Source organism: Triticum urartu, chromosome 5A, assembly GCF_056163025.1.
Source record: "Triticum urartu cultivar PI428250 chromosome 5A, HENAU_Tu73, whole genome shotgun sequence".
NCBI classification, from domain to species: Eukaryota; Viridiplantae; Streptophyta; class Magnoliopsida; order Poales; family Poaceae; genus Triticum; species Triticum urartu.
Window position 1 is genome coordinate 29,360,820 of NC_141877.1, and position 15,128 is coordinate 29,375,947.

Sequence of the window (15,128 nt, forward strand, 5' to 3'; positions counted from 1 at the left end):
TGGAAAGCTATGGACAAGACGCAACTTTCATATGTAGAAATGGTTTTGAGATTCCTTACGGTTTTAAGTTAATTTTGAAAATCGTGCGGCGGACGACGAGTGGCAGCGGCCGTTTTTCGCGAAATATTTACAAACCGGTTGTCGAAATGATTCAAATGATATGCCTTTTGAAAGATATCGACGAGACGCAACTTTTTCATGTAGAACACTCTTTCTAATTCCTTACAGTTTAAGAGCAGTTTTAAATTTATCGAAATGCGGACACTCTGTTTTTCGCGACACCCAAATCGACGTGGGTACTTCAACCGACTAAAAACCGCACTGCATCGGATGAAAAACCGCACTGCATCAGACGGGTAAGAGAACTTCATGGTTCATTTTATTCAAACATAATTTTTTTAAGGACGAGAAAGTAGAGTGCACTTCACATCGGGTGTAAATGAACTACAACACTATCAAGAAGTGAACCGCATTACTTTTCTTCGCTTCCGTAACAATTTGTTTGCACTTACGGGATGAACAACATCATACGGCCGACCGCACTGCTTGAGACTGAAACCGCACTGCATCGGACGGGCAAGCGAGCTGCATAATTTCTTTTGTCGGACGTAAATTTTCCCACACAAGGAAGTGGGTCGTACTTCACATCAGGCATGAGTGAATCGGAAAACTATCGAGAAGTGAACCGCATTATTTTCTTGTCGTTTCCATAATTTTTGTTTTGCACTTCGCGTCGTGCGTAAGTGAACGGCGACACTACTGAAAGTGACCCGCATCAGTGAACTTCTAAAGAGGATTTATTTTTGCGTTTTGAATTGCTTGGAATGAGGCAAGAAAACTGCATTTGTTCTTTAACTCTTTTTTACTAATGCATTTGGACCCCACTCTTGAGACTAGTGTACCGCATTGTTTGTTTTTTCATTTTATAACATTTTTTCTGTTTAACAAGTCTGCACTGCGTGACGTGGTCAAGAGGTCTGCAGTATTTTATATATTTGTTTTTTGTTGTTCATTTTTGTTTGTAGTTTTGGCACAAGGACGAAGTGAAGTGCTCTTTACAATATAAGGGCTTCACCGTGGGTTTTCCATTCTCCTTTTACATCACAAGTCATCACACAAACGAACTACATCAGATTTCTGCAATAATTACAAACTAAATCTTGCATTTGTGTCTTCTCCTGCAATATCTAACTGAAGTCCACTTGATTTTTTTCTAAACAAAAGTACAAAACAGAAAACAATATTGGCTAATAGTGGACCATAATTTTTTTTCATTTTTTTCATTTGAGAGTAAAGTGAACTTTCCAACGGCCCTGTACTTTATTCTCCAGTTTTCTTAACACACGTTTTCTCCAAGTTGCGGTTTTATGCAAGTTTGGATTGCGAGACGGGATGAGTGAACTATATTCAACCTACACACTTGGATGTCGTCACTTGCATGCTTTCCGTTGACAAAAAATGGCCCCATTAGACGGCACCACTAGCAGCTAAATACACCGCACAAAACACAACAAAAAACCAAAAACAATTCATATACGGACTGCATTGTAGCCGCCAACCTGATTGCGTCAGTTGGCATTCAGAGTCACTCTATTTGAACTCTGAAGAGAATGCGGTTTTACAATGAATTGCACAACTCAATATTTGCCAACAATTTTCAACAATGAACTTCAGTTTTGAACAAAAAAAATTGGGTAATGGGGGCATCCAACGGAACTTCGCCACTTATCTTTCCTGCAAAAAAGATCAAATGAACGTTAGGAGAAAACCACAGCGGACTGCATTTGCACTCTGTGCGGAAGAGAATAGAGGATGGGATCCTGGGTTGCTGCGGTGATGGCAGCAGCCTGAAAGAGAGGGAGGTACATAACATCCATCAAGGATCGGTGGCATTACAGATGAGCAGCAACGACGACGTTCCAGAGACCCCCTCCCCCAATTGCTGCTTGGCGTACCCCTTCACTCGTCGCTCTGCACATAGAAAGTTTCAGACATTCGCGTCAGTGTTCAAAGTAGCAAAAGTTCAGAACAAATGGACAAAGTTCAGCAACGATGGTGGGTGTGGGTGTCGAAGGCATTACCTGGCTGCCATCGTCTTCGTCATTCACCGTGAACTGCATGATGTGAGGAGAGAGAGCTGCAGCTCTAGCCGAACTACACGCCGGTGGCGACCATGCACGGGGCGAGCTGCCGAGTTGCAGCAGCAACGATTGTGCACTGCACACGCAGGGATGTGGAGCTGCAGCACGGCGTGATGCCCCTTGAGATCAGTGGATCCAGTGGCTAGCTCCTTCTCGCCGGTCAACAAAGGCGTTGTGGACGGGAGACCAGATCGAGGGGGGGGTAGCCGGATACTGGTGGAAAGAGATCCAACAGGGGATCGGCGGCGGCCTCCACCCCAAGCCCGACTGCCAGGTATCGCGCTGGGTCGTCGGTGCCCCAAACATTCGAGGGGAGGGGAAGGGCGGCGCGCCCTACTGCCGGTCGTCCGCGTCGCTGCAGATCGAGGCGAAAGGGAAGTTCCGCGATGCCTGGGGAAGATGAAAGTTGATCGGGGGAGGGCGGCGCTGGCGGGGGGAAGGTCGCCGGGCATGGGGGAGCCGCGCGCGTCTCGCTCCGGGGCGGTGGGTTGGCAGGGCAGAAGAGATACGCGGGCGGCGGCACGACTCTGGCATCGGAGGCACGAAGCCCCTGGCGTCGCCGGCAGTGGAAGGTGGAGGGGAGGTGGGAGGAGGCTAGGCAGGAGGAAGAAGGTGGGAAGGAGTGGATCGGGCACGAACAGAACGTGGGAGGAGAGGGGTGGGTGGGTTGACTCTTTTTGCTTTCGGATCAGGGTGGAATCAGTGGTGGGAGGTGTTATGAGAATAAGAGACAAGTGTTATTAGAATAAGGTTTTAAGGGATGTTATCATAATAGAACATATATATATATATATATATATCATTGAATGTCTCACAATCACCATTAATTATTCACACATACACATATATATACAATTTTCTCCTACATATTGCCTTGGTGCCTTCGGAGCACGATGACAAGTGGTTCATGGGGGCGATAGCGGGTAATAGTATTTTCCTTTGGGATCTATGACCCGGTCGAGCAAAAATCCCGCTATTTCCTCTTGAAGTGCTAGTATGCGCTCTGTTGGTAGGAGCTTCTCCCGCACCTCTTTGAACTGTTAAGAAGGAGATCAATATGCATGTGTATTAGTTGTGTGACTAGATATTGATAATGACGTAAATATTGTGAATAGTGTTTTGGCAAACGTACCCATATTCTTGTCTTTGAGATTTGCTCCTTTCGAACGCCATCATGCGAATGTTTCGCAAACGTAGTATGCACACAGATTATTCCCCGGAGCCTGCCTCCAGGGCCTATACAAAAATGTAATTTAATCAGATAATAATTAATCAAGAATGATAATTAATTAATGGTATTGAAACAAGAATTAAAGAGATGGTAAGCTAGCTAGTAATACTTAATTACTTACCTTGGGTCGAAATCAAAACAGCTTTTGTCGCCATTTTCCTGGAGTCACCTTGATGAACTTTTCCCAAGTCCTGCCCGCCAGCAAAGAAAATGAATAAAGGGGTTATTAAATAGTTGATATCAGGAAATGACGAACTAATTAAATAAGTCGAGATATAGTTAATAATGATTGAAATTGCCTGCCGACTATCCCCTTCAAGATGGCGAAGTCAATTTCTTCCTTAAGTAGTGAGTCCAGTACTTCAACGGTTCCTTTATCAACTTTAATGATTAATAAGATCCAGTGGAAACTGCATGCACACACGTTTGCATGTCTTAATTAAGCGGGCATGTGCACAACACTAATCAACTAGCATAAACCCTATACACTTAATTATTAACATCTAGCTAGCTAGTAAGCAAAAACAGAATTTGTAAGACAAGACAGTGTGACTCACAAGAAGTTGTAAGGAAGTAGTATATCTTCATTGCTATTGAGTCGCTTGAAGAACTCTAGCATGCTTTCCTCTAAACTTGCTCGACAACTTGGAATATTCCATGTGTACTCATTAACGGTATTAGGGTCAATGAACCCAATGTCGTAGCGTCCAGATTTTTTCATTTCATACATCTTCATCATGCATAATACCACAGAAAAGAATATAGTGAGGATAATTACAGGTAATGATTAATCAAAATGATCACTACAGCCAGCTTGAGACTTAAATTACAGAAAGAAATCACTTAGAGACAATAGCAAGTGACGAAAGATTTGTCGAGTGCGTCTTGATTGAATAATTGAAACAGTTCTGTATACTCAACGGCCAGAGCTTTCTCATGGAAGTAATGCTCCGCCTTGACATTCACCATGAGGGACTCTCAATTGGAAATCTTGGTAATGTTCATGTACCATTGATGCAATTCATACATTCTCGTTGGGAGGTTCTTGACCTCCTCAGGCTTGACCAAAGGTTGGCCACGGATATATTGTCGTTTTATTTCCTCCTCTCTAAGCGGAGACATGGGCTCGATGTCGAGGAGTTGTCCAACACTGATACCGAGCATTTTAGCATTCCTTATATGATCCTCGGTTATTACCAGATTGTTTCAGCTGGGGAACGGTTTGCCCACAATAATATACGGCGCGCGTACTCTCATGTGTTGTTGGCACAACAAGCGGGGGGGGGGGGGGGTCGATTGCGCCACCTGTTCTCCTAGCTGGGGAACGGTTTTCCCGCATTTTTTGGCAGCTGCTTGTTGGCTCAAGCTTGAGCTCGCTTCCCTCTGTAGTCGTGCTCGATGTGCCTTCCTGAGTTGGCGCTCATAGTCAGAGTCAACAGGCTTGGGAGCTGGTGTTCTAGCCATACGAATGAAGTGGTCAATCTTTTCCTCGGGAACATTCTCCCTTGGCGGCGGTGCCGGTTTCGGTCCAAAATGGGCGTCCACTTGGGCCTTCACTATGGCTTCGTTTTGCTCCTCGGTCATGTCGTAAGGCCTCCGAGGAAGAGGAGCGAGGCTGCTTGGACCATATTTATATCGCTTGCCTCCGCCTGTACCTCCTGTACTACCTCGACGCGTACCTCTACGCACCATAGCTGCAGCATGTCTCTTCTGCGATTGCTGAGGCGGCGGAGACGGCTGACGTGGCTGAGTTGGAGCAGGAGTGTGCTCACGCATTGGTGGACTTGGAGGAGCGGGAGTCTGCTGACACGGTGGCAGACTTTGATGAGGAGTCAGCTCACGCGTTCGTGGACTTGGAGGAGCGGGAGTCTGCAGACACGGTGGCGGACTTCGAGGAGGAGTCGGCTCACGTCTTCGTGGACTTGGAGGAGCGGGAGTCCCCTGACTCGGTGGCGGACTTCGAGGAGGAGTCGGCAGACACGGTGTTGGTGGATTTCAAAAGACGATGCAATCATTTCTCCATAAGATGATACGATGTATGGCCTCTCCCAGTGTGTCCTCGTCATCACCTCCAGGAATGTCAAGCTATTGCCCCGAATATGGGTCCACCACCTCATCAACCAAGACACGAGCATAGCCCGCTGGAATCGGGATGCAATGGAAGGTTCCTTCGGGGGTAATTGTAAAAGCAACGGCGTCTGCCACCTTCATGGATATGTTCTTCATTTTGAAGTGTAGCTCACAGTTAGTGTTCTCTATGATGTCATCCACAAGGTATGTATCCAGCAGTGCGTCGCCCGGGGCGGAACCAACGCTACTTCTCTGCATGGATGGGACAGTGCTATCCAATGCTGGACGATCATTCGCTTGCTGCTGCCGCTGTTGAGACCCCCTGTCCTGGCTAAGTGAGTCGATCTGTTGCTGCTGCTGGAATTTGAGTGCCAAGTCCGCGTGCCTTGCTTCTAGGCCTTGAAGGCGTTCTGCGTCCTGCTTCCTCTGCTCCTCCTCTAGCTTCCTCTTCTTCTCCTCCTCCCTCTTCTTTCTTGCACGGCTCCTGTAGTCATCGTTCCATTTCGAAAAGCCCTCATACCAGGGAATAACGCCCTTGCCTCGTGTTCTTCCCGGGTGTTCAGGATTTCCGAGGGCGCGCGTAAGCTCGTCGTTCTCTCTGTTGGGTGTGAACACACCCTTTCGAGCATCTTCTATTGCGTCAAGTAAATTTTGTTCGGCTCCTTTTAGACTTGCCTTTTTCGAAACCTCGCCTGTCTTCGGGTCCAACTCCCCCCATGCACATAGAACCAAGTTCTGCACCTGGGGGGGAAGCTCCTAGTAACCGGAGTGACCCTTGCATCCTCCATATCTTGCTCAGACTTATCCCACTTAGGCATTGCCACCGCGTAGCCACCTGGCCTCAGCCTATGGAACTGTGTCTTTTTTGCGGCATTGGCCTTATTTTTTCTCGACCGTTCCTTAGATAATTTTGATTCCTTGAATTCCATGAAAGCGGGCCAGTGTTCTCTTTGCTTCTCCAGTGTTCCCGTGAATTCAGGAGTCTTCCTGTCTGCAGCAAGGTAGCTGGCCCATACAATTTTCCTGTGGGTGTTGAATGCAATTGCCATCTTCTTAAGAGCAGCGTCCTTGACTTTCTGCACATCTGCATCAGTGAAATAATCTGGTAGGGTGAAATGTTCCATTAGAGATTCCCAAAGATTGTCTTTTGCTCTGTCGTCGACCCAAGTAACATCTGGATGTTTAGTTTTTGGCTCTTTCCATTCTTGAATGGAGATCGGGAGTTGGTCCTTCACAAGAACTCCGCACTGACGAATGAACTTGTTCGCGATGTTCTTAGGCGAAAGGGGTTCGCCAGAAGCTTTGATGGAATCGATGTTGTACTTTACACCCTCCTTCAACTTTTTGCCCTGGCCTCGCTTTCTCCTGCTGTCTGTAGAAGCAGATTTGCTCGATCCGGAGGGCTGAAAGAAGAAAGATCGATTCGTTAATATATCTTCAAATAAAAAAACATGTGATGATCACTAGATGCCTGCTTATATAAATATACCTCGCCGGTAGTCTTTGTTATTTCAAGATCAACATTGTCTGTGTCATCATAATCATAATCATAGTTCATGACTTCATCAGCTCGGTCGTCCTGATCGAATATCTTATCATCACCCTCCCCGGTATTGTTCAGATATTGGGAGCCGTCATCTGCTTCATTCAGATCATCTGGCCTGGTAGGGCTGCGTATGATCTCGAACATGGCCTCTTCTCCCTCTTTGCCGGTATTGCCCGCCATATCTTTTATTTAACACTAATCCAGAAGAAATATAAAACAATTTAGTATTCAAATTACAATGCATGGATGCAATCAATAAGGAAAAACTGAATCATATAGTACATAATATGCATCGTCTCGAATAATATATAATCTCGAATACATCGTCTCGAATTAATATATAATCTCAAATACATCGTCTCGAATAATCACTGGCTAGGTAGATAATAAATATCGAATACTACAAAAGAATAACATGGACACCCAAAGAGAAGGAACCATCACAGGATCATATCTCCAGTCATCCGCCCAAAGAACCTGCCAGGTATTGGAGAACCTGACGTCCATAGCAGCCATGTAGCATTGGACGTGCTCGTACTCCTCCCTGACACGGCGACGCACCACCTCCGGCGGGGCCGGCTCCCTCTTCACCGAACGTGGCCCACGTGAACGCCACCAACGGAGATCAGGGTCGACGACGGGACCCGGGTTCCTCACCAAGCGGCGAGCCCCTGAAGGTAGCACCTCCCAGTGCCAGCCCGGCGAAGCCCAGTCTCGGACATGGGTCCTCTGAAGTAGGACGTTGTCACGAATGGGTCGACGGCGAGGATGCGGGCCGGGCATCGTCGAGAAAAAATACTATATGCCACAAAAGTAACATTTTTTAAATTATTGGATTGTGATTTCTTATATACAAATTTAAGAAATGCTATCATACTAATTAAGCAATTCTATATGCAATTTCATACTAATTAAGCATCTAACACTAAAAACAGAAAAAACACCTTCTATACATCCATTAAAAAACAAAAAACAAGATTATATAATAAAATCCATACTAATTAAACACTAATTATATCCATCTAACATGCATTCATACATATATACTAGTGAAAAGATAATAATCTAAAACATGTAAACTAATTAAACATAGAAAAATACGTATATACTAATTAACTTAAGGAAATATGTGTGTGTGTTCGTGTGTTTGTGTGTTCATCATGCTTGTGTGTGTGTATGGGCTCGGGGAGGGGAGGCGCCCATGGTGGCCGCCGGGGGCTAGGGAGAGGGGATAGAGGGGGGAGAGCTCACAGCGGGGCGATGGCGATGGCGATGCAACGACGACGGCGAGGCGACGGCCGGGGGCGGCGACGGGGGGCGGCGACGCGGGGTCGGGCCGGGGTGGCGACGGGGACGGGGGCAGCGACGGCAACGGCGCGCGACGGGGCGGAGACGGGGACGGCGCGGGACGAGGGCGGCGACGGCGTCGATCGATCGGGGCAGGCGGTGCTACGATGGGGAAACAGAGGGAGAATGAAATTTTTTCAAGCGCTGGTTATATAGAAGGCCCCTTTAGTACCGGTTGGAGCCACCAACCGGTACTAAAGGTCTGTTTTGGCCAGGCGAAGCGGCGGGAACCACACCCCTTTAGTACCGGGTGGTGGCACCAACCGGTACTAAAGGCCCCCTCCTTTAGTACCGGTTGGAGCCACGACCCGGTACTAAAGGGGGTGCGCTGGCGCAGGTGCGGTGCGGCAAGTTTAGTCCCACCTCTCTAGCCGAGGGGCGTCCGCATTGGTTTATAAGCCCCGGCGCGGCAGCTCCCTCGAGCTCCTCTCCAAAGCAGGCCTACTGGGCCTATATGTTCTTTGCTGCCGTGTTGGCCAACTGGGCCTTTGCGGGCCTGCATCCTGGCCCAAGAACACGTTGGGTTTCTAGTCGTATGCAGGCCGCTCTGGCCCAGTAGGCGGGCTTTTTTTAATTTTTTATTTTTTTGCTTTATTTATTTTTGAGTTGTTTTTTGCTGTATTTAGAGTTTCTTTGTGAATATTTTTGCTTTAGGTACAAAAAATTACTAACTTTCTGTTAGTGCCGGTAGTTTTCAAATTTGAATAGTTTAAATTATGAATTATTTGAAATTTGTGTGAATCACTAGTTTGTGAATAACTTAACTTTGAAAATAGATTTTTCAGTGATTCTTTTTTGTTATGTTTAATATTAGTGTGTTTTATCATTATATTCAATTTGGTAATGCTTAGGTTATTTAAAAAGTGAAATGCCTTTGTAACAGATGAGTTTTCATTCGAAACCCTGATACTTCGAAAGAGATTGTCCATTTTGTACACGGAGTGCATCCAGTTTTTGCGGTAACCCTCTCTACTTTTTTGCACATGCTATGTGGGTGAAATTATGATACCATGCCAACTTTCAACCTTTTCTGAGTTCATTTGAAGTGCTTTTCAATTTCAAGGTCATTTAGCTGGAAAAAAATCAGTAAATGCATGAAATAATTTGTTTGCACATAAAATTTCTTTGCGTTTGAAATGCCAAAACACATAACTACCCTAACTATTACAGAGATTCCCTCTTGGGTGTGAAACACAGAAGAAAGTGATGATAGTGAAGCCGATCACATCCCAGATCTTTGGGTGTGAAACTTTTTCTTCGCGTGTGTCCCTTTGCGCCCTAGCCATGGAAAATCTTTAACATTTAACGGGATGCTCGGGTCAGTATTCACTGTGAATGGAGCAATTTCATCAAACTTTTCATAATCTTCTGACATGTCTGTCTTGTCATCCATTCCCATGATGTTTCTCTTCCCAGAAAGAACTATGTGGCGCTTTGGCTCATCGTATGATGCATTCGCTTCCTTATCTTTTCTTTTTCTCGGCTTGGTAGACATGTACTTCACATAGAAAACCAGTGACACATCATTGTCTAGGACGAATGGTTCGTCTGCATACGCAAGATTGTTGAGATCCACTGTTGTCATTCCGTACTGCGGGTCTTCTGTTACCCCGCCTCATGTCATATTGACCCATTTGCACCGAAACAAAGGGACCTTCAAACCACGTCCATAGTCAAGTTCCCATATGTCCTCTATGTAACCATAATATGTTTCCTTTCCTATCTTGGTTGTTGCATCAAAGCGGACACCACTGTTTTGGTTGGTGCTCTTCTTATCTTGGGCGATCGTGTAAAATGTATTACCATTTATCTCGTACCCTTTGAAAGTCATTATATTAGAAGATGGTAACTGGGGCAGCAAGTACATGTCATCTTCAATAGAGGCGTCATGGATGGTACGTGTCTGCAACCAGCCGGCGAAACTCCTGGTCTGTTCACGTGTAATCCAGTCATCCGACCGCTCCGGGTGTTTGGAGCGTAGAAAATTCTTGTGTTCATCCATATACGGAGCCACCAAGGTGGAATTCTTTAGAACTGTGTAGTGTGCTTCAGTTAGAGAATGTCCGTCCATACGTATTACTTGATTCCCTCCTAGTGTGCCCTTTCCATCCAGTCTGCCCTTATGCCGCGATTCAGGAACACCAATCGGCTTAAGGTCAGGAATAAAGTCAATACAAAACTCAATGACCTCCTCATTTTCATGGCCCTTGGAGATGCTTCCTTCTGGCCTAGCACGGTTATGAACATATTTCTTTAAGACTCCCATGAACCTCTCAAAGGGGAACATATTGTGTAGAAATACAGGACCCAAAACGTTAATCTCTTCGCATAGGTGAACTAGGACGTGCGCCATGATGTTGAAGAAGGATGGTGGGAACACCAACTCGAAACTGACAAGACATTGCACCAAATCATTCTCTAACCTTGGTATGATTTCTGGATCGATTACCTTTTGAGAGATTGCATTGAGGAATGCACATAGCTTCACAATGGCTAATCGAACGTTATCCGGTAGAAGCCCCCTCAATGCAACCGGAAGCAGTTGCATCATAATCACGTGGTAGTCATGAGACTTTAGGTTCTGGAACTTTTTCTCTGCCATGTTTATTATTCCATTTATATTCGACAAGAAGCCAGACGGTACCCTAATACTGAGCAGGCATTCAAAGAAGATTTCCTTCTCTTCTTTGGTAAGAGCGTAGCTGGCATGACCCTGATGTATGACATCTTTTTTTTGCATACATTGCTGGTCCTCCCGTGCCTCAAGTGTATCTTTTTTCTTCCCATACACGCCCAAGAAGCCAAGCAGGGTCACACAAAGATTCTTCATCACGTGCATCACGTTGATTGCGGAGCGGACCTCTAGGTCTTTCCAATAGAGCAGGTCCCAGAATATAGATTTCTTCTTCCACATGGGTGCGCGTCCGTCAGCGTCATTCGGAACAGGTTGTCCGCCAGGACCCTTTCCAAAGACTACCTTCAAATCCTTGACCATATCATGTACATCAGCACCAGTACGGTGGCGAGGCTTCGTCCGGTGATCCGCCTCACCTTTGAAATGCTTGTCTTTATTTCTTATAGGATGCCTGCTCGGAAGAAATCGACGATGTCCCGGGTACACATTCTTCCTACAATTATCCAAATATATACTGTCGGTATCATCCAAACAGTGCATGCATGCGCGATATCCCTTGTTTGTCTTTCCCGAAAGGTTACTAAGAGCAGGCCAGTCATTGATGGTCACGAACAGCAACGCCTTTAGGTCAAATTCTTCCCCCATGTGCTCATCCCATGCACGTACACCTGTTCCATTCCACAGCTGTAAGAGTTCTTCAACTAATGGCCTTAGGTACACATGAATGTCGTTTCTGGGTTGCTTAGGGCCTTGGATGAGCACTAGCATCATAATGAACTTTCGCTTCATGCATAACCAAGGAGGAAGGTTATACAAACATAGAGTCACAGGCCAGGTGCTATGGTTGCTGCTCTGCTCCCCAAAAGGATGAATGCCATCTGCGCTTAGACAAAACCATATGTTCCTTGCGTCACCTGCAAACTCCTTCCCATACTTTCTCTCGATTTTTCTCCACTGCGACCCGTCAGCGGGTACTCTCAACTTTCCGTCTTTCTTACGATATTCTCTGTGCCATCGCATCGCCTTGGCATGCTCTTTGTTTTGGAACAAATGTTTCAACCGTGGTATTATAGGAGCATACCACATCACCTTGGCAGGAATCTTCTTCCTGGGGCGCTCGCCCTCGACATCACCAGGGTCATCGCGGCTGATATTATAGCGCAATGCACCTCATACCGGACAAGTGTTCAAATCCTCGTATTGATCATCGCTGTAGAGGATGCAGTCATTAGGGCATGCATGTATCTTCTCCACCTCTAACCCTAGAGGGCAGACAACCTTCTTTGCTTCATACATACTCTCAGGCAATTCGTTGTCCTTTGGAAGCATATTCTTTATCATTACCAGCAACTTTCCAAATCCCTTGTCAGATACACCATTCTCTTCCTTCCATTGCAGCAATTCCAGTGTGGTGCCCAACTTTTTCTTGTCAGCTTCGCAATTCGGGTACAACAATTTCTTGTGATCCTCTAACATGCGCTGCAACTTATTCTTCTCCAAATCACTTGCGCAGTTTCTCTTTGCATCGGTAATGGCCCGACCTAGATCATTAGTGGGCTCATCTGATGCCTCTTCTTTAGCTTCTTCGCGCATTGCCGGCTCAGCTTCTTCCCCCGTTGTTGTATCATCGTATTCAGGGAACCCATCATGGCCAGGATAGTTGTCGTCGTCCTCTTCTTCTTCATTGTCTTCCATCATAACCCCTCTTTCTCCGTGCTTGGTCCAAACATTATAGTGGGGTATCAAACCGGACTTAAACAGGTGGACGTGAATGGTTCTTGACTTAGAGTAATTGTTATCATTCTTATAGCCAGCACATGGACAAGGCATAAAACCAACCGCCTGCTTGTTTGCCTCAGCCGCAAGAAGAAAAGTTTGCACGCCATTAATGAACTCGGGAGAGCATCGTTCATCATACATCCATTGTCGGCTCATATTCATTACACAACACCGAAAAGACCAAATTAATACAAGTTCATACATAAAGTTCATACAACACTTAAATTCAACAAGCAAATAACTCTCTATCTAAAGAATTTAAATGCAACAACAAATGCGATCAAGATCGCAACTAAGGTAAGAATTGATCCAACAACATAATGATACCAAGCCTCACTATGAATGGCATATTTTCTAATCTTTCTAATCTTCAAGCGCATTTTCTCCATCTTAATCTTGTGATCATCGACGACATCTGCAACATGCAACTCCAATTCCATCTTCTCCCCCTCAATTCTTTTCAATTTTTCCTTCAAATCCTCGTTTTCTCTTTCAACTAAATTTAACCTCTCGACAATAGGGTCGGTTGGAATTTCCGGTTCAACTACCTCCTACATACAAATATCTATGTCAACTTGATGGGCATAATTTATCATAAACACGAAATGCAACAAATAGTTTTAAAAGAGAATATACCACATCTGAATCATAACCCGGACGAGGGCCGACGGGGACGGATATCAAAACCATGTTACCATGTATAACAAACAATGTACGGGTAAGATAATTATACGAGTAACTATATATCCAAATCACACAAACATCAATTTTTTATATAAAACATTCATGAACAAGAGGCTCACCACAAGGTGGTGCCGGCGATGGGACGTTGCGGGCGATCGACGGTGGTTATGACGGAGATTTAGAAGGCACTAAGTAAACTACACCTACATATGCAAACTAAGTGTTATTTTTGACCTCAGATTGCATATAAATCAAATACTAGCACATATATATAATTCCTCCCAAATTACTAAACTCACAAATCAATCACTATATAAAGCATTGCAAGAGCTAATCTAGCAATGAGAGATGAAAGGACAAAGTTGCTAACCTTTGTGATCATTTGAATGGATGGGGGCCTTCAAATCTTGACAAATTTTGGGCAAAATGTGTGATGAGATTGAGAGGAATAGGGGAAGAATAGAGATGAGAGGGGAAAGGGGAAGAACAGAGCGAGCTGGTGGACGAAGGGTTTATGTAGGAGAACCTTTAGCACCGGTTTGTGCCACAAACCGGTACTAAAGGTGCTGGAGGGGCCCTAGACTGACAACATCCTGCCACCACTCACTTTAGTACCGGTTTGTGGCACGAACCGGTGCTAAAGGTTCGCCACGAACCAGTACTAATGAGAGCGGTCGGCTAGCCGTTGGAACCGGCACTAAGGCACACATTAGTGACGGCTCAAAATCAAAGCGGCACTAATGTGCTTCACATTTGACCCATTTTCTACTAGTGTACAGGTGTCTCCGATGGTACTTATTGATTTGGCATAGATCAAGATTAGGATTTGTCACTCTGATTGTCGGAGAGGTATCTCTGGGCCCTCTCGGTAATACACATCACTATAAGCCTTGCAAGCATGATAACTAATGAGTTAGTTATGGGATGATGTATTACGGAATGAGTAAAGAGACTTTCCGGTAACGAGATTGAACTAGGTATTGGATACCGAGGATCGAATCTCAGGCAAGTAACATACCGATGACAAAGAGAACAACCTATAGTGTTGTGCGGTTTGACCGATAAAGATATTCGTAGAATATGTAGGAACCAATATGAGAATCCAGGTTCTACTATTGGTTATTGACCAGAGACGTGTCTCGGTCATGTCTACATAGTTCTCGAACCCGTAGGGTCCGCACGCTTAAAGTTCTGTGACGATCGGTTTTATGAGTTTATATGTTTTGATGTACCGAAGGTAGTTCGGAGTCCCGGATTTGATCACGGACATGACGACGAGTCTCGAAATGGTCGAGACATAAAGATTGATATATTGGAAGCCTACATTTGGACATCGGAATAGTTTCGGGTGAAATCAGGAATTCACCGGAGTACCGGAGGGGTTACCGGTACCTCCCGGGGACTAATGGGCCTTGTTGGGCCATAAGGGAAAGAGAGAGGGGCCGTCCTAGGGCAGGCAGCGCGCCCTCTTCCCTCTCTCCGAATTGGACTAGGAGAAGGGGGCGGCACCCCCCTTTCCTTCTCTTTCTCTCCCTGCCTTTCCCCCTCCTAGTAGGAGTAGGAAAGGGAGGAATCCTACTCCTACTAGGAGGAGGATTCCTCCTCCTAGGCGCGCCAACAAGGGCCGGGCGCCCCCCCTTGCTCCTTTATATACAGGGGAAGGGGGGCACCTCTAGACACACAAGTTGATCACAA

General features: G+C 45.7%; 1 long non-coding RNA gene across 1 annotated transcript; it reads right to left on the reverse strand.

Annotated features, from left to right (window-relative positions):
- Positions 1–1,503: 1,503 nt before the first annotated feature.
- Positions 1,504–2,838, reverse strand: LOC125555496 (uncharacterized). The gene is made up of 2 exons (XR_007304727.2): positions 2,082–2,838; positions 1,504–1,971 (listed from the first exon to the last, which is right to left on the reverse strand). It is a non-coding gene; the product is annotated as an uncharacterized LOC125555496 (long non-coding RNA).
- Between the last annotated feature and the right edge of the window lie 12,290 nt (positions 2,839–15,128).